The sequence below is a fragment of the Oryctolagus cuniculus genome, chromosome 3 (assembly GCF_051225735.1).
Source record: "Oryctolagus cuniculus isolate XC-2025 breed Fujian yellow rabbit chromosome 3, ASM5122573v1, whole genome shotgun sequence".
Classification (NCBI taxonomy): domain Eukaryota; kingdom Metazoa; phylum Chordata; class Mammalia; order Lagomorpha; family Leporidae; genus Oryctolagus; species Oryctolagus cuniculus.
The window spans coordinates 3,562,657-3,582,351 of NC_142869.1; the positions used below are offsets into that span (position 1 = coordinate 3,562,657).

Genomic DNA, 19,695 nt, shown 5'->3' on the forward strand with positions numbered 1-19,695 from the left:
TGTCCTGCAAGCCCAGAACCAGTGCTAAGCACGGTTGCAGCACTGCCCAGCCCCCGCCTGTCCCGCGGGGATGGGAGGACCAGCTGCAGGTGCACGGGTCCCGCGGGGATGGGAGGACCAGCTGCAGGTGCACGGGTCCCAGGGAGACCGGAGGACCAGCTGCAGGTGCACGGGTCCCGCGGGGATGGGAGGACCAGCTGCAGGTGCACGGCAGGTCCCGCGGGGACGGGAGAACCAGCTGCAGGTGCACGGGTCCCGCGGGGATGGGAGGACCAGCTGCAGGTGCATGGCGGGCCCCGCCCCTGGCAAGGCTGCTGCAGAGAAGGGAGTGAAAGCCACCGCAGAAGGACAGAGCCAAGGTGGCCGAAAACATCCCTCCCCAGACCCTGGCACCGTGGGCTGGTGCGCAAGGCAGCTGGGCCTGACCTCAACCCCACAGAGCAGGGCCACGCTCTAAGCCTCTCTCCACCCCCGCCCAGGGGGAGGCTTTGTCTCCTGGACTCCGCAATGGCATTGTTTACCCCTGGACAGTCTTCTGGGCCCAGGGGCGCCTCCCAGGGGTGCTCGGCACACACAGACCCCCTCGGCCACCTTGAGCCCCAGACCCCCTTAGGCCAGCGCAGCGTCCCACGGAGCCGCAGGGCCCGACTTTCTGGGGAGGAGCTGACCGTGCATCCTAAGGCAGCGTTTAGCGTCTGACTGCAGGATTACAGGTTAGGCCACGGAAGGCCCCACGGCCCAGGACCTCCTCCCCACTGCGATCCCCGGGGGTCCCAGAGCATGAGAAGCCAGAGTGGGATGGGGCAAGCACATGTGGCAAAGGCTTCTGGCCCACAGATGGGAAACAGGAGAAAAACCAATGGGTGAAGCTCACCCCGAGTGGCCTGGCGCCTGCACGGACACCCTGGACCTTGTTTAGGACAGGGTGAATTTCAGCTCATCTGCAAGACGGGACCTCCCCGGGCGGCAGCCACACCGGATCCCAGCAGCGTCCTGCAGCTCAGGCCCTCAGGGGGCTGGCCCTCTCCTGGCAAACACAGGCACGGGGAGAAGGTGCTTCCTGGCATCCCCGGACGTCCCCCTGCGACACTCGACTAGTAAATGACTCCTCTGGGTCATCGAAGGGCCCTAGGGAGAAAGTCACATCCAGGCCACTGAGGACTCGTTCCTGGGGCGCCTGGGCAGCCTGGCGGCTGCTGAGAGCCGGCCCCATGGCTGCACCCACTTTGCAAGCGAGCGAGCTCTGCTGAGATACCCCGACTCCCGCACATCCCACGTCCAATTCACAAATGCTGCTCGAGGGCTGGCATGAGCCGGGCACAGCTGTAGGTGTGGGGGTCTCGCTGGGAGCAGAGGAGAGAGACGCTCCCCTTAGAAGCTTACAACTACTTTTTTAAAGATTTATTAGAAAGGCAGAGTGACAGAGATAGAAGAGAGAGAGAGAGAGAGAGAGAGAGAGAGATCTTCTGTCTGCTGGTTCACTCCCCAGACACTCACAATGGCCAGGGCTGGGCCAGACCAAAGCCAGGAGCCTGGAGCTTCATCCGGGTCTCCCATGTGGGTGGCAGGGGTCCAAGCACTAGGACCACCTTCTGCTGCTTTCCCAGGCCATTAGCAGAGACCTGGATGAGAAGGGAGCTGTCGGGACTTGACCCGGTGCCCACACAGGAGGCTGGCATCACAGATGGGAGCCTAATCTGTCATGCCATGACACCAGCCCCAGAAGCTTACAAATGGCAGGAGGACAGGCCAGGAGCAAACACCCGGCAGGAGCTGGCCACAGAGGCCAGACGGAGGGAGAAGCAAGCAGCAGCGCCAAGACAGCGGGCATCTCACGCAGTGCACCTGCTGCCCCGACGCTCTCAGGCGTTCTCTCCTGCCCCTCCCCACGTCAGGCCAGTCTACAACATGGGGAACTGGGCAAGGGCACCTCTCTGGTTGAGACGGAGCTGGGGGGCCCCTGCCAGTGCCCAGCACACCCCAGCCCTGTCACCCCTCAGCCCACCTGTGGAGCGCCAGCGTCTGCGGGTCCCAGGGGAAAACGGGGTCCTCTGGCGCTTCCTTCAGAGCCGTCATAGTGTTCTGCTCAAACTGGCCCGGTCCCAGCATCAGCCCTGCTTCCTGGAGGCCTCCATCGCTGACCGTTGGAGAGCCTGGCCAGGCCGGACCAGGGCTGGCAGGGCCCGAGCCCACCGGGGCATGGGCCCCACCTTGGGGAGCGGGACACTCCCCACTGACACCAAGGGGCCCGGCCCTCTGCCTCAAGGCCCAACTCCGCTGCAGGAGACCCTGAGAACTTGGCGCTCACATGCGGGGAGCGGGCTGGGAGCCGGCGACGGTGACAAATGGCCCCGTCTAAAGGCACGAATGGCACAATGGTGAGCACCCAGGCCACGCACATTAGCAGGGGCCTGGGAAAGAGGAGCCGCGCGGGCCCCCTGGCCGGGCCTTTGTTTGCGCACCCAGGCTCCCTCCGTAGTGGACACCGGATGCAGCCGAGGGGCTGCGAGGTAGCAGCTTGGTTTCCCAACAGCGGCCACTTGGTTGGCTTGGGACCTGAGAGAAGTCTTTGATTCCAGCAGTGTCTGAAGCCATGGAGTGGAATACAGAAGTGAGGGGTGCAGCTGGGGAGGGGGTGCAGCTGAGCCGCAGGCACCGAGAGCTCGCCCTCCCCTCCCCCAGCCCCCCCCCGCCCCGCAGCCCCCGCTGCAGCCCGCACCTGGCCTCCTCCCCACCGTCTCGGTCCTGGGGTGCCTTCGTCCCGATCGCCTCTGCCCACTTTTTCCTCCGAGTTTTGCATCGTTGCCAGCCCCCCCTTGGACTTCCCGAGCCCCTCGCCCTAGAACGGCCGATGGATTGGATGAAAGAACTGGAAATCATTAGAGGAAAGCCAGCCCCACTTGCAAACGGCTTCTGCCATTCACAGAGGATCGGCCAGCCTTGGACGGAACCCAGAGTCAGGCCGAGCGCAAAGGAATCGGCCTCGTCTGGCTGCAGAGTGGACGGGTGCAGAGTGGACGGGTGCAGAGTGGACAGGTGCAGAGTGGACGGGGTGCAGAGTGGACGGGGTGTAGAGTGGACGGGTGTAGAGTGGACGGGTGCAGAGTGGACGGGTGTAGAGTGGACAGGGTGCAGAGTGACGGGGTGCAGAGTGACGGGGTGCAGAGTGGACGGGTGCAGAGTGGACAGGTGCAGAGTGGACGGGGTGCAGAGTGGACAGGTGCAGAGTGGACGGGTGCAGAGTGGACGGGTGCAGAGTGGACGGGGTGCAGAGTGATGGGGTGCAGAGAGTGGATGGGGTGCAGAGAGTGGATGGGGTACAGAGAGTGGACGGGGTTTAAAGTGGATGGGGTGCAGAGTGGACGGGGTGCAGAGTGGACGGGGTGCAGAGAGTGGGTGGGGTGCAGAGAGTGGGCGGGGTGCAGAGTGGACGGGTGCAGAGTGGACGGGGTGCAGAGAGTGGGTGGGGTGCAGAGAGTGGACGGGTGCAGAGTGGATGGGGTGCAGAGTGGACGGGTGCAGAGTGGACGGGTGCAGAGAGTGGACGGGTGCAGAGTGGACAGGTGCAGAGTGGACGGGTGCAGAGAGTGGACGGGTGCAGAGTGGACGGGTGCAGAGTGGACGGGGTGCAGAGTGGACGGGGTGCAGAGAGTGGACGCAGGTGCCCCGGCTGCCCCGATGCCCGCATTTCCGGCCTGGTAGACAAGGTGGCCCTCCTCCTCGTGGCCCTGCCCCACAGGTCACTGTCCCTCGCTCTGCTCCTGCAGCTCCTTGTGCCAACACCCCCCGTTCAGCAACCATTGTCCAGTGTGGCACAGCTCAGGGGCACCTGTCACGCCGAGGGGTGCCTGTCTGATGACCACACCTGTGAACACAGTTGCCTCCCACAGTCCCTCGAGCCCCCCACCGTGGCCCCATCAGCACTGGGGTCGAGTCTTGGTCCCCCTGTAAGCCAGTGCCCGCTGGGCTTGGCAGGGAGGAGCTCAGACAGCTTCTCTGTGGCCTGCACCCCTCCCCACGTTCCCGCCATGCTTCTCCCCACCCCTTCTGTTACGGTCCCCCTTCCCGGGGCTGCCTGCCCACAGACGGGCACTCCCTGTGGTCAGGGGTGTGTGGCTTCCTCACTCTGTCCTGGGGGCTCAGGCGGTGTCGGGGGAGCTCTGGGCCCCCGGGGTGCCTCTTCGCAGCCCTGACCCCAGTGTCTGTAAACCCACCCACTTCCTCTCCACGCCCTGGTGCAGTAGCTGATACGGCGGCCGCCACAACAGGCCAGAACCAAGTGAAAACAGGAACCTTTCTGAGAACAAAACCACGCAGGAGCACTTTGGGAAAGAAGAGTAGAGGCGGCTGGAAGACACGACCCCCATTGTACTTCCAGCAGACTTCAGAAACGGGGTTCCCAGGGTCCCCTCCTCCTGCCCCTGCACACCTCGCTCCCTGCAAAGCTTCCACAGCCAGCTGCCAGGCCCCCACCCTCTCCTTCCTCCTCCGGAACGCGTCTCCCAGCGGCACAGAGCTGACCGACAGCCCCTGCCGGCCACATCTGTGTTCCTGAGAAGGTGGAGAGGCGGGGGCGTGCTCAGGCGCTGGGACCCTCCTGGCCCTCCCAGGAGTCTCTGCGTGTGCACGTGCACCTACGGGGAAGGCTTCCCACCTCAGTCCCTCAGCAGGCCTGGGGGAGGGACAACCCGAGTGGAAACTCCACACGCAAAACCCCGCTCCACCTCCTCTTTGGATGCGTCCAGTGCCTGGGACTTCATCACCTGATTCACATCAGGGCAGACGACTCTGGACGTCTTCACACTGGGCCACCGCCTGGGCGTCGCCCCAGGCCCCTGAGCTGGGGGCACGCAGGATGGCTCTACTCCACATCCAAGTGGCCCCTTCAAAAACGCACTCCCTCCCCCCGCCAGTCCTCCTGGCTTGAATACACCTGGCCTTTTAGAGTCACTCTAACAACCCCGGGCCTGCTCCCAGTGTGGTCCAGCACAGCACAGCCCAGGGGAGCTGGCATCTTCCTTAGCCCTGATGGGATCGGCTGTTGTGTCCAGGTATGCCTGGGCAGCCGCGTGCTTGTCCTGATTCCTGCAATGCCGACACCCGCTGACTCCCCTGGGGCGCGCTCCTACGTCTCCTTTAAAGTAACCCTTTGCCGTCCACCATGTGTCACTCATGGGGCTTTCCTGTACCAAAGTGCCAGACTTCAACATCCACCCTCCGGGGCCGACACTGTGGCACAGCAGGTTAAAGCAACGACCTGTAGCGTCGGCATCCCCTGTGGGCGCCAGTTCAAGTCGGGCTGCTCCACTTCCAATCCAGCTCCCTGCTAATGCGCCTGGAAAAACCAGTGGAGGATGGCCCGAGTGCTTGGGTCCCTGCACCCACGTGAGTGGAATAAGCTCCTGGCTCCTGGCTCAGCCTGGCTCAGCCTGGTCGTTGCAGCCATTTGGGGCATGAACCAACGATGGAAGACATCTCTCTCTCTCTCTCTCTCTCTCTCTCTCTCTCTATCTATCTTTCTCTCTCTGTAACTCTGCCTTTCAAATAAATAAATAAATCTTTAAAAAATGATATACAACCTCTTAGGGCCAGCATTATGGCACAACAGGTTAAGCCAACATCTGCGATGTCAGCATCCCACATAAACACCGGTTCGCAAGTTCCAACTGCTCCATTTCTGATCCAGCTCCGTGCTAAAGAACTGGAAAGCAGCAAAAGATGGCGCCAGGCCTTGGGGAGGCCTGGGTGGAGTTGCAATCATTTGTGCTGTTTCAGCCATTCGGGGGGTTTAGAAGGTCCCTTTGTGCGGTTTGGAAGAGAGCTCCCTCTCTCCCTCTGTCTCTCTGTCTCTCTGTCTCTCTCTCTCTCTCTCTCTCTCTGCCTCTCCTCTCTGTGTAACTCTGACTTTCAAATTAATTAATTAATTAATTAAAAAAAGAATTCTGTGTTGGGAAGAAGCTGGCCACGCCCTCCTGACATAACCCCCATTTTAAACATGTAGTTATTTATTTGAAAGACATAGAGTTACAGAGTGGCAGAAGCAGGGAGAGAGAGGTCTTCCATCTGCTGGTTCACTCCTCAAATAGCCTCAACAGCTGGAGCTGGGCTGATCTGAAACCAAGAGCCAGGAGCTTCTTCCAGGTCTCCCACCACGCGGGTGCAGGGGCCCAAGCACTTGGGCCATCTTCTACTGCTTTCCCAGGCCACAGCAGAGAGCTGAACCAGAAGAGGAGGAGCCGGGACTCAAACCAGCGCCCACATTGGATGCTGGCACCACAAGCAGAGGCTTAGCCCACTAGGCCACAGAGCCAGCACCCAACATAGTCTTGCCGTGGCAAATAGGAGCATCCTCACCCACCGGTTCACTCGCTCATTCGTTCACTCAGCATGTGAACACTGGGCACCCACTAGATGCCGGCTCAGCCCTAGGCACTGAGGATACCACAGGGCCAGAGTCAGCCCAAACCCTGGTCGCTCTGCACACCAGCCAGGCCTTCGCCCGAGCCTGCCGGTCACCGCATGGTCCTGGGACTCTTTCCTTCCCAGGCACAGGGATTTTGCAGGTGTGATCAAGTTACAGATCTCACGGGGGAAAATGATCCTGGATTACTTGGAGGGCCCTGGACTGCCAGGGTGCAGACAGAGGTGAGCACAGGAGAAAGCGGTGTGCAGGTGGAGCAGAGGGGAAGCAGGCCCGCGGAAGCCGGAGCAAGGGGCTGGGAGAGACAGAAAGAAAGATCCCCCATCTGCTGGTTCACTCCCCTAGATGGCCACAGTGGCCAGGGCTGCACCAGACCAGAACCAGGAGCCAGGGCCTCCATCCTGGTCTCCCACGTGGGTTGGAGGGGCCTAAGCACTTGGTCCAGTCTCTGCTTCTTTCCTAGGCACAACAGCAGGGAGCTGGGTCAGAGCAGGTACCAGGACTCAAACCGGCATTCCGAAACCAGGTGCTGGTAGAGCGCGTGGCAGCTGAACCTGCTGAGCCACAGCACCGACCCCTCTTCTGTGTTTACGCCCAAGTGGAAACCTCAGCAGAGATCTCCATGCGGGTCCCTGCAGCTCCCCGGGCCTGCTCTTCCTGGACAGCTGGACGCAGATCCCCAGGCCGTGCTAGCCAAGGCTTGCACCCGCCCTCATCGCCACCCCCTCTCAAGGCCGCACCAGCTTCTTGCCAGCCAAGAAGTGGTTAAGGCGCCCCTCGCCCTCCTCCATCTGCAGTCCCTCCCTGTGCACATTCCACTGGCATTAGGGTACCAGGCAAAACCCTCCCAGGGGATTCCGCTGAGATGCCTGCAGACAAAGGGCATGCTAATCAGGAGGCTGGCCCGGCAGGGATCCGCCAGCTCTTCCTGGTTGGGGCTGGGGCTGCAGCCGCCTCCCAGAGCACACACTAATCCTTCCAGCACAAAACAGACCTCGGCAATTAGAGGCATGTTCCTGATTAGAGGAAAGCAACCTTGCAACTGGGAAGATAAGTCCGGGCGGACTGGAGGAGAACCGTCACTGTGCAGTCGGGGCCCCTGTGAGCCTTTCCCAACCCCCCAGGCTGCCCCAGGGAAGCAGGGTCCTTCACTCCCGCTCTCACTGCTGATTAAGGGGTGAAGAGACGGCAGCAAAGCTCCACAGTCACCAAGTCATGGTGCGTGTAACCCAGGAGGAACCCCCGGCAACCCTGTGTGAGTTATCTTTCTAGAACCTTCCCGCACAGACACACATGCAGCAACTACAGATACACAAGTGCGTTCAAAACGGGGAGAACTTCCGGCGCTTTGTTTACTTGGTCGCACGGGTGCACAGCTTTCCAGTCAACCACACAGGCTGGGTTTCATCTGCGTTGGTAAACCTGCTTCGTGCATTTCTGTGAATGATGGTGGACATTTTGGTTTCCCAGTCGTTCTCTTCATGATGGGTATTTCGGTTATTTCCAAATTTTTTTAAGTTTTTTTTTTTTATTTGAAATGCAGAGGCAGAGAGAGAGAGACAGAGACAGAGAGAGGTCTTCCATTCGCTGGTTCACTCCTCAAATGGCCGCAATGGCCGGAGCTGTGCCGATCCCTAGCCAGGAGTTTCTTCCGGGTCTCCCACGTGGGTTCAGGGGCCCAAGGACCTGGGCCATCTTCCACTGCTTTCCCAGGCCACAGCAGAGAGCTGGATCGGAAGTGGAGCAGCCGGGACTCTCGGCGCCCATATGGGATGCCGGCACTGCAGGCGGCAGCTTTACCCGTTATGCCACAGTGGCGGCCCCTCCGAATGTTTTATATTATTGATGGTGCTTCCTTGAGCTCTCTTTATTATTATTTATTTATTTATTCGAGACACATCCACATAACCAGACAGTAGAGGGAGCTTCATGCGCTGTGTCAGCCCTCAGATGCCCCCATGGCTCGGCTGGGCTGAAGCTGGGAGGCGGGAACTCAATCCAGGTCTCATGGGTGCCAGGAACCCAGCTCCTTGGATCATCATGGCTGCCTCCCAAGGCCCATTCCAGCAGGAAGCTGGAGTCAGGCGCTGGAGCCAGGCCAACCTCCCAACCAACGTCTTCCCGCTCGGCTGCAAGCTCGTGCTGAAGCGCGTTAACCCGCGTCCTCTGAAATCGCTCGCTCGTTGGCCGCCCCACACGGCTTCCCGATTCACCTCCTGCTGTCCGCCCACACCCAGCGCCACACGCGGTGCCCATGAGGCGCCCCGCTCCTCGCCCACGCAGGGCCTCCCTGGAAGGGGCTCTGCACAGCCGTTAGCCCCGCCCCAGACCAGCCGTCACTTCCGGCCACGCCCACACCTGAAGACGCCGCGGTCTGCAGGGCGGAGCGTGCTCCCTTGCCTTGGGAACACGTCTGCCCTTGTCTGACTCGTGTTGCCTCCCAGCACCCAGCGCCATGCCGGGAAGGGAGCAAGCACCCAGCCAGTACTCGGTGAGCGAGAGCCAAGCAAGATGAGGCCAGTGTGGGTGTCTGGCTCGGTTCCGCCCACCACGGCCGTGGCTTCGCTGAGACCACACCATCGCCCGTGCCGAGCCACGGTCAGTCGGAAACCACCCTGCGTCTTTCTAGGCTCCACCCACACGCAAGCAGGAGCAGCCGCGAGCACAGTTCAGCCAGCGCCTTCACGCCCCTGGCCCTGCGACGGCGCCTGGACATGGTACCCATCCGCTCCCCTCAGACCCAGACTCCCAAGGTAACTCCCGCAGAGTCCACCTGTAACGGGTGCAGGGCGTCCCCCAAACCCCCTCAGAACCGGCAGCGGAGAACAGCAGGCTCAGATGTCTGGAGAGGAAATCAAGTTCAACTGATGGCACCCGGGAGTAGGGTGGGCCCTACACACAGTCCCACCAGTGTCCTGCTGAGAGGGGCGCAAGAAACACACAGAGGAGAGCTTCCTGTGAGGAGGGGAGAGGACTTCCTGTGAGGAGGGGAGAGGACTTCCTGTGAGGAGAGGGGAGCACTTCCTGTGATGAGGGGAGAGGACTTCCTGTGATGAGGGGAGAGGACTTCCTGTGAGGAGAGACAGAGGACTTCCTGTGAGGAAGGGAGAGCACTTCCTGTGGGGAAGGGAGAGGACTTCCTGTGAGGAGAGGGGAGCACTTCCTGTGAGGAGGGGAGAGGACTTCCTGTGAGGAAGGGAGAGGACTTCCTGTGAGGCGAGGGGAGCACTTCCTGTGATGAGGGGAGAGGACTTCCTGTGATGAGGGGAGAGGACTTCCTGTGAGGAGAGACAGAGGACTTCCTGTGAGGAAGGGAGAGCACTTCCTGTGGGGAAGGGAGAGGACTTCCTGTGAGGAGAGGGGAGCACTTCCTGTGAGGAGGGGAGAGGACTTCCTGTGAGGAAGGGAGAGAACTTCCTGTGATGAGGGGAGAGGACTTCCTGTGAGGAAGGGAGAGGACTTCCTGTGATGAGGGGGAGGACTTCCTGTGAGGAGAGGGGAGCACTTCCTGTGATGAGGGGAGAGGACTTCCTGTGAGGAAGGGAGAGAACTTCCTGTGATGAGGGGAGAGGACTTCCTGTGAGGAAGGGAGAGGACTTCCTGTGATGAGGGGGAGCACTTCCTGTGAGGAGAAACAGAGGACTTCCTGTGATGAGGGGAGAGGACTTCCTGTGAGGAGAAGGGAGCACTTCCTGTGAGGAGAGACAGAGGACTTCCTGTGAGGAGAGGGGAGCACTTCCTGTGAGGAGAGGAGAGGACTTCCTGTGAGGAAGGGAGAGGATTTCCTGTGAGGAGAGGGGAGGACTTCCTGTGAGGGGAGGAGAGCACTTCCTGTGAGGAGAGGGGAGCACTTCCTGTGAGGAGAGACAGGATGCAGTGCTGGTCCAGTCAGGGAATGCCGTGATTGACAGTGACCCCCGGGAGCTAGGCCGAGGCTGGAAGGACGGTCCCTGGGGTTTCAGCAGGAGCTGCCCTCAGCCTCTCCCAGGTGGCAGAGCGCGCTGTGTGGTTTGGCCGCCCGGTTGGTGGCACTAAGGACTGCAGCCCCGGTTTCACCAGGAGGTGAACCAGGCAGCCCGGCACACACAGGCTCCTCTCCAGGACAGGCGCCCCTGGATCCCCCTGAGACCCCGTGTCAGCCGTGCAGCCCGCAGAGGTGGTGCGAGAGGAATCCACAGCGGCTCTTGTTCAAGTGCTCCTCCTTCCCTGACCCTTCTCTCCACCTGTCATGGTGTGCATCCCTGCTGGGCTTTTATCTATTAAAGATTCATTCATTCATTCATTCATTTGAAAGGCAGAGTGACAGAGAGGGGTGGGGAGGAAGAGAGAAGGAGAGGGAGATCTTCCATCTGCTGGTTCACTCCCCAGATGGCCACAATGGCCAGGGCTGGGCCAGGCCAAAACCAGGAGCCTGGGACTCCATCCGGCTCTCCCAAGCGGATGGCAGGGGCCCAGACACATGGGCCATCTTCTGCCTTCCCAGATGTGTTAGCAGGAGGGACCAGAGGGCAGCATGGGATGCTGGCGTCGCAGCCGGCTGTTTACCCACTGCACCACAACTACGGTGCCTGATTCACTCTTTCTGCCGCCCTCCCTAGCGCACAGGCACAGGGACAGGGTGACTGCACAGGACAGAGCCCTGGCCTGGAGCTCAGCGGGTTCCCTCCCCACCCGCCCTCCGCCAGGTGCCGAGCGGGGGTTGGGGACAGCGGTGCTGTGGGCAGGCAGCAGCCACCCCAGGCACCCAGCCCAGCCTCCCCAGCCCCATCAGACCTCCCCTCCCAAACACAAGCCCCAAACGACACTGCTAAGGATTTCAAGATGGCAACCGCAGCATCCTAACGCCGAGTGGGGGGCCCCGTGACGGCCTCGGTCACACACCCAGGAGACCAGCCCTGCTCGGAACAAACCCAAGGCCCCTCCCATTCACTGCACTGCCGTGCGCCAGGGCCTCGGCTCCTATGTCCATCACGCCCTGGACAGGACAGACAGCTCGGTCACCCCCATTCCCGGCTGATCAGACGGAGGCTCGTGGGTGTGAGGGCGGGTCCGGGTCAGCCTCTGCGCTGCGGCCCGGGCTCTGCGTCATCCGTCCCTGCACGATCGGCTCCCCCGTGACAGGCAGCCCCCGCAGCGGACTGGGGAGAAGGTGGCCTATTTCCAGAGAAGGTCTGGGGCAATTGACGCTAAGAAAGGTGCAATAAATCCCAAAACCACTGGAGCGAGAACAAAGAACAACTACTTCAGCAGAAAAGGGAAGCTGAGATGAACGACTTTAGTCAGCACAGAACTCAGCCCCGGGCTCCCTGGCGCTGAGACAGAGGGGACGTGACGGTGACCCAGCTCTTGGCCCCTGATGAAGGGCGAGTGCCAGGACAGAGGACCGGCGGAGCTGGGTGGTGCCTGTGCCACCTGTCTGCTCGTCTGAGGGCCCAGATCAGCACGGTCGACCTGGAGAATCTGGAAGATTTTACTTTTTTTAAAAAAAAATTATTTATTTGAAGGAGTTACAGAGAGACAGGGAGAGAGGTCTTCCATCTGCTGGTTCACTCCCCAAGTGGCTGCCACAGCCAGGAGCCAGGAGCTTCATCCGGGTCTCCCATGTGGGTGGCGGGGCCCAGGGACTTGGGCCGTCTTCCACTGCTTTTCCCAGGCCACAGCAGGGAGCTGGGTTGGAACCTGGACAGGTGCATACCCAGCACAAGGCTGAGAAGCACACGGCTTCCCGTCTGCACCCCACCCAGCGTGCCCGGCCACCGCCTGTAGGCTCACCTGCACCTGCCCGCAGTGCAGGTGTGTGGGTCCCTCGGGAGGTAACGCCCAGTAGGAAGCTCCTCGCAGGGACCTTGGAGCCTGGAGCCTCCGGATTCCTCGGCCGGCACTGAGGCCCTGGGCGGGAGTGGCTGCCTTCGGGTCTCGGTGTTGTTGGTTCAGATGAGCTAACTGAGCCAGCTGGAACAAGACGGAGGGGAGTCCTTGACTGCGCGCCTTCCTCCTGCCTCCCGACAAGAAAAATGGCAGAGGGCGAGACACCACCGGAGCTGCACAGGGACACGGTGGGCCAGGCTGGCCAGGACCGCTCCGAGCCAGACAAGGCTGGACAGGGCTCAGGGCCTGACAAGCAGCCTGGGGTCCACGGCCCGGGGGGGGGGGGGTGCTCCCACAGAGAAAAGCAGCCCCTTCACACCAGGACACTCCCACTTCCTGCCCTGCACACTCGGGGTGGGGGAGGGGCGGGGAGCCTGGGGGCCGGGGCTTCATTGCAGAAAGCTTAGGCGTGAGGACAGTTGTCTGGTGGCCCGCAGGGTGTGGAGCAGCTGTGGACCGGGAGGCCCCTGCCTACAGAGCCTGGGGCTGGAGTCAGGGAGCGAGAAAGAAGGCCAGCGCCTTCTAGATGCAGCTGGATAGGTGGAGACGGAAGTCAAGGTCGACTCCCAGGTTTCAGCCCCTGCCCCCAAGCCCTGTGCAGGTCACCATGTGGGACCGGCACTGACTCTCCACCTACCCTGAGGGGGAACCGGAGAGCAAGCAGGCAGCACTCCCAGCGCTTTCCAACCTGTGCTCCTGGGAAGTGGAAGGTGACAGTTCTCCAGCGTCGGCACGGGGCTGTCCACAGCTGAAGCCACCGTTGTCCCCGGTGAACCTTCTCCAGGGTCAACAGAGCCCTGAATTTCAGGAGAGAGAGCAGCCAGGCAGGACTGTGCAGTGAGCCTCCTGCCCTCCAAAACACCTGGGCCAGCCTGTCCCATCCATCCACGCCCCGGGCACTTCCTGGGCACGCCAGCCCACCCGTGAGTGGTCCTGGCCGATCCCACGTTGGGGAAGTCGGCTTCCTGCACTTGAGGAGCGCGCGGTCCAGTGCGGAGGGACGCAGCATGTGGCTGTCACGGTCAGACAGTTGCGTAGCAACGAGCTCCCGCCTCACACCCTTCCCATAGCAGGTGCAAGGGTGCCCAGCAGGCACAACCCACAGCCGACTCTCAGAGACTACCCAGCTCCGGGTTCCTGAGTGCTGCCAAGATGGTCCATGGGATCCGCCCCCACCACTGCTGCACAGCGGCTTCTGAGAGCACTGCTCAGAGGACTTCCTGTGAGGAAACAGAGGACTTCCTGTGAGGAGAGGGGAGGACTTCCTGTGAGGAGAGGAGAGGACTTTCTGTGAGGAGACGGAGGACTTCCTGTGAGGAGAGGGGAGGACTTCCTGTGAGGAGACAGAGGACTTCCTGTGAGGAGACGGAGGACTTCCTGTGAGGAGAGGACTTCCTGTGAGGAGACAGAGGACTTCCTGTGAGGAGACGGAGGACTTCCTGTGAGGAGAGGACTTCCTGTGAGGAGACAGAGGACTTCCTGTGAGGAGAGGGGAGGACTTCCTGTGAGGGGAGGAGAGCACTTCCTGTGAGGAGAAGGGAGGACTTCCTGTAAGGAGTGGGGAGGACTTCCTGTGAGGAGACAGAGGACTTCCTGTGAAGAGACAGAGGACTTCCTGTGAGGAGGGGGAGGACTTCCTGTGAGGAGAAACAGAGGACTTCCTGTGAGGAGAAACAGAGGACTTCCTGTGAGGAGAGGGGAGGACTTCCTGTGAGGAGAGGAGAGGACTTCCTGTGAGGAGACAGAGGACTTCCTGTGAGGAGAAACAGAGGACTTCCTGTGAGGAGAGGGGAGCACTTCCTGTGAGGAGAGGCGAGGACTTCCTGTGAGGAGAGGCGAGGACTTCCTGTGAGGAGAGGGGAGCACTTCCTGTGAGGAGACAGGACTTCCTGTGAGGAGGGGGAGGACTTCCTGTGAGGAGAGGGGAGGACTTCCTGCACAGCGGCTTCTGTGAGCACTGCTCAGAGGACTTGGAGCTGAACCTGCTGGATTCCATGGAAGGCAGCACCGCGGCAGATGAGCGAGTGCTGTGGCCACCCGAGACGTCGGCGAAGCCACGGACCTGTGCTCCTGCTCTGTCCTCCGTCTACACCGCAGGCTCCAATCCCACACTGAGCCGGTGCAGGAAGAACCTCAGAGCACCTCTGACTCGGGCTGCGCTGAACGTCCGGCTTCCCCGTGCGGCCTCCCTGCCTCCCTTGCAGGCAGCTGCGACTGTCGGCAGAATAAACTTGGGCCTGGTTAGCTCACTCGAGTCGTCCACCACCAAGGCACAGCCAGGAGGTTCGGACTGAGTGATGATGTTGCTCAGGCTGAATGGAATCGGTTACGTAATTCCGAGCTGTGGAGCTGTAATTCCACTGAGCTTACATCACGCGACCGAGCGTTAGCGAGGGGGGCTTAGGAAAGGCTCCTAGGTATGGCTGAACATCACGGGCGCTATTCCTGTGTGCCGGAGACCCGCTGTCAACATGACAGTGTTTAATCAAATGCTGTGGGCCTCCCCCACCCGCCACACACACATACACTCACACTCACACACACACACACACCCCAGGGTGGTGCCAGCCACCAATCAGCCAGGCCACACATACACACAGACACACACACACACATACACACACACACGCACACACGCACACACACACGCAAGGATCTCGTAATTGAAAAGCCCCCGTGCCGGCTCCAGGACCCGAGCCTGTCTGTTCTGGGTGGTGCACATTGCATTGGCTGCTTTTGCCTCTGCTCCCCTCCGGGGGGCGCTCTGGCTGCAGGTGTCTCTGCCGCTCTCTGTCCACGCCTGACACACCAGGGAGCTTCACTTTCCAGGGGCTACCACTGCAGCTGCTGGGGACCTGAAGGGACTCCGACCTTGGCCTCTTCCTTCTAAATCTCTCCCTTCAAGACCGTGGGTGGTCATCGGTTTGTTTTACTTGCAAGAACGTTGAGTCTGGCCGTGGGTGTAGATGGGGTACACAGCGGACCCCCATGTCCCTAAACAGCCCTGGATCCCACACCTCCCCGCTTCTCCAAATGAAGCCACGTGGGTGCGTGGGTGCTGTCCCGGGGTGGGCTTGCTGTGCAGTCCTCACGGTGTTGCGTGTGTCAGTTCAGAGAGCGTTAGGAGGGCGCCTGCCCACCAACAAGCAAGACGTAAGTCTTCCCTTTCGTCAGCCTGTCACAACTCACGTCTTCCCAGTCTGGCCCAGATCACATCAAAAGCCACGTCGCGCTGTGCTGTGAGGAAGACCAGGGCTGGAGCCGAGAGCCGCACGCGCCCGGGCCGCGGCGTCATCCCCAGCCTTGCTGGCCTGACACAGAACAGGACACTGACTCAGCGGTGGCGGTGGCCACGAGACAGGGTGAGAGCCACAGGGGAGGAGCCCCTGAGTGAGGTCTGGCATGCGGGGGGCCCTGATGGCCTGGGTGCAGAAAGGAGCCCCCCATCAGTCAGTGTCTGCGTCTCCTCCCCTATCCCGGCTTTCCGGGCCACCCCAAGGCCCGCCTCCCTCCCAGCCATCCCTCGCTAAGGGGCTGTCATTTAAAAGCCTCGTTTTGTTTTGAAAATCCAGTCCTCCACCAACAAATGGAGCGCAGCTTTGATTTCGCCCTGCACTGAGCTTTATCCCTTCCCTTCTGCTGCAACGTGACTGACGTGGGTTACACATTTAATCCGAGGCTTGATCATTTCAAAACCAGAGCAAACAGCCGTGAAGTGTCAGGACGCAGCAGGAGCACAGAGCAGCGGGAATGGGCCGTCCCTGAGCTGGGTCCTGCGTCAGAGGGGCGGTCTGACTTCAGCCCCCTCCACCTTTGAAAGGCGGAGTTACAGAGAGGCAGAGAGAGAGAGAGAGAGATTCTTCCTTCTGCAGGTTCACTCCCCAATTGATCGCAACAGTCGGAACTGTGCCAATCCAAAGCCAGGAGCCAGGAGCTCCTTCCAGGTCTCCCACGTGGGTGCAGGTCCCAAGGATTGGGCCATCTTCTACTGCTTTCCCAGGCCATAGCAGAGAGCTGGATCGGAAGTGGAGCAGCCGGGTCTTGAACCAGTGCCCATATGGGCTGCCGGCACTGCAGGTGGTGGCTTCACCCTCTATGCCACAGCGCCGGCCCCTCACTTTTTTTTAGGATTTATTTATCTGAAAGGGTTAACAGAGAGAGGAGGAGGGAGAACAATCTCCTATCCCCGGAGTCACTCCCCCGATGGCCGCAATGGCCAGGGCTGGATCAGGCCGGAGCCAGGAGCTTCGGCTGGGTCTCCCGTGTGGGTGGCTGTCGGGTCATCCTTGCTGCTTTCCCAGGCACATCAGCAGGGAGCTGGATTGGAAGTGGAGCAGCCGGGACATGAAACAGCACCCATGTGGAGCGCCCATAGCTCTTCCTGCTATGCACTGCCCCAGCCCCCACCACCTTTGAACCTCCTGATCGTCTCACAGCTTTGCTTCCGCTGGAGAAGTGGTGGATAACGTCAGATTCTGTCATTGGGCTGGAAAATCTTGTTGGTGTTGCCGCAGGTGATAAACAGCAAGGACTCCCTCGTGGCCAACGAGACCTGGACGCGGCTTCCTGGACGAGCGGCCGCGAGGCACCGGGGAGGAGCTCGCGGTCAGAGACACGGCTGCAAATGAGTTTGGAAAATGCAGAACACTTGCTGCCCGCATCATCCCCTCCGTGAGTGACCTGGACGCAATAGCTTTTGCTTTTCCCGCGTCTGGCCGGCGCCGTGGGGTAGTGGGCTAAGCTGCCACCCGCCATGCCAGCATCCCATGTGGGCTCTGATTCGAGTCCCGGCTGCTCCACTTCCAACCCAGCTCCCTGCTATGGCCTGGGACAGCATCAGAAGATGGCCCAAGTGCATGGGCCCCGCCCCCATGGAGGGAGCTCCTGGCTCCTGGCTTTGGCCTGGTCCAGCCCTGGCTGCTGCAGCCATCTGGGGAGTGAACCAGAGGATGGAAAAGTCTGTCTGTCTCTCCTTCTCTCTGGAACTCTGTATTTCAAAACCTTTAAAAATATCAACAGGGAGTCTGGGTGGTTTTCAGGCTGAAACACAGTCAGAAGGCGGGGCTGCTGCTGAGCGAGCATCGGACAGCCCAGCAGTGGTGCGGATGACTCGACTCACTGGCTGCAGCCGTGCCCTGGGGTTGCCTGGGAAACCGGAGCCCTCGTTCCCCTGACACCCCTCACCAGAGACGCCCAGTCCTCAGTCTGGGGCATCTGATCCTCTTCGAGAAAAGGTTCTGCATCCAAAACGCACTGCAGGGCCACAGCCCTGCTCCAGCACAGCCCACCCTGATTACAGATGTGGAAACTGAGGCTGCTCTCCACGGCACCCCCAAACTCTGTGGGAACCCAGAGGGAGAGCCTCCCCCAGGGCCCTCTGTCCAGGCTCACGGCCCCCACCCCCGCGAGCTCGCGCTGCTCACGTCCCCACCTGTGTACCCATCAGACCACCTTACGCTGGGCCCGGCCATACTCGAGCTGTCCTGTTGTGCACAATATATAGAAAACCATGCGAGCCGGCGCCGCGGCTCACTAGGCTAATCCTCTGCCTGCGGCGCCGGCACACCGGGTTCTAGTCCCGGTTGGGGTGCCGGGTTCTGTCCCGGTTGCCCCTCTTCCAGGCCAGCTCTCTGCTGTGGCCTGGGAGTGCAGTGGAGGATGGCCCAGGTGCTTGGGCCCTGCACCCCATGGGAGACCAGGAGAAGCACCTGGCTCCTCCCATCAGATCAGCGCGGTGCGCCGGCCGCGGCGGCCACTGGAGGGTGAACCAACGGCAAAGGAAGACCTTTCTCTCTGTCTCTCTCTCTCTCACTGTCCACTCTGCCTGTCAAAAAAAAAAAAAAAAGAAAAAGAAAAGAAAAGAAAAGAAAAAGAAAAGAAAACCATGTGATACCATGGCAGACTCACGCAGCGCAGACCTGAGATCCTGCTCACAGGACTTGATGAGAAACAGAGATAATGCATCCTTTGAGATGACTCCAGAAAGCAAAATGTAAAAGAACAAAACAAACCCACGAAGGTGGTTTAGCCCTGGCGGGGTGCTGGGCTCCCGGAGGCCCGGAGCTCCTGCCGAGCGTTGCGGGGGTGGTCAGGGACACCTGTCCGGGAGAAGTTCAGTCCTAGGCTGGCTCCTGTAAGCTTTCAAAAACGTCAGGACAGGTATCAGGTAAGACAAGCGAGCCGAGGACGTAGGAACAGTCCCGCCCCTGCATTCCACGTCTGTCATCTGGAATTCGTTAGATGCTAACGTTATTAAGCTCCTAGTCACATAGGGGAAAAAGGGCTGTGTTCCCTGGAAATGTGAAGGTATTCAAATGTCAGCAACCGGGCCCCACCCCTAGAGACGAGGTTTCTTTGAAAAAACATGTTATTGCAGCAACAAATCTGTTTTCCTGGTAATTTCACCCAATTTCCACATGGCTGTCATCAAACTTCGCTTTCACAAGTGATGCAGGAGATGTGGCAATCCTTCAGGGGTCATGCACATTCCAGGTCACCACACCCGGCCTCTCCTCGCCGTTACCCCGGCCCCGCCGGGGAGGTCAACAGGGCCAAGCCAGCAGGCCAGACAGGCCCACAGTTGAGACACAGCAGAGCTGCATCTAGAAGATTCCCCCGGGCTCCTGACACCATGCACCTGACATGCCACCCGTCCCTTGTGCCCTGGTGCCTCCACAGTGGACTCACCAGTGTGCTAGGATTTGGACAGGGAAGGGACACAGGGCTGAGCTGGTCAGGACACAGCCCGGAAGCCTGGCAATGCTCTGAGGCCATCGCAGAAAGGACATGGGCACAGAGACAGAGCCGGGGCCCTGGAGGCCCGGCCTACACAGCCGGGCCCAGAAAGGGTGGCCCAGACCTGTCCACTCCTGCTCTCCTAGCCCACCCCTAGAGGGGGCCCAAAAGGAGCAGCTCCCCTCCAGGGGCTGGAGGCAGCGGGGACGCCACCCAGCATCCACCAATGGGGCTGAGGGCCAGGACGTTCAGGGTGAGGACGGAGGCCCCTGGTGTGGAGGCAAAGCTCGTGGGTCCTGCTCACACCTGCTGAGGGCTGACCCCATGAGAGGGCCACAGCGCCTGCTGCAGATCCCCGGGGACAGGCTCAAGAGCACAGCGGACGCCCACGGGGAGGAGCAGGGTGAGCAGGCACTGGGGCAGAAGAGACGGGGATGAAGGCTTGGAGCTCGTTCCTGCCCACGAAGGGACGTCCTGAGGATTTCAGTGGGCGTGGAATGCTCAGATCTGCAGTTTGGGGAGGTCACTCCGGTGGCATGGCGGGGGAGGGTGAGGCTCGGAGCAGAAGGGGCCAGCCCCCAGGCCAGCACCGTAGTCCCCGTAGCCAGCTCCTGAGCAAGGCAGAGCGGCAGAGGCAGAGGCCGGAGGGCATCGAGCCCCGGGACGGCCAG

At 60.9% G+C, this 19,695-nt stretch overlaps 1 long non-coding RNA gene across 3 annotated transcripts; it reads right to left on the reverse strand.

Moving 5' to 3' along the window:
• Positions 1–11,931: 11,931 nt before the first annotated feature.
• Positions 11,932–18,576, reverse strand: LOC138849143 (uncharacterized). 3 transcript variants are annotated; one of them, XR_016231336.1, is made up of 4 exons: positions 18,301–18,576; positions 12,927–13,509; positions 12,194–12,373; positions 11,932–12,100 (listed from the first exon to the last, which is right to left on the reverse strand). It is a non-coding gene; the product is annotated as an uncharacterized LOC138849143 (long non-coding RNA). The 3 variants fall into 3 exon arrangements; XR_011387545.2 differs by lacking the exon at positions 18,301–18,576 and having other exon boundaries at positions 12,927–18,082; XR_016231335.1 differs by lacking the exon at positions 18,301–18,576 and having other exon boundaries at positions 12,978–18,078.
• Between the last annotated feature and the right edge of the window lie 1,119 nt (positions 18,577–19,695).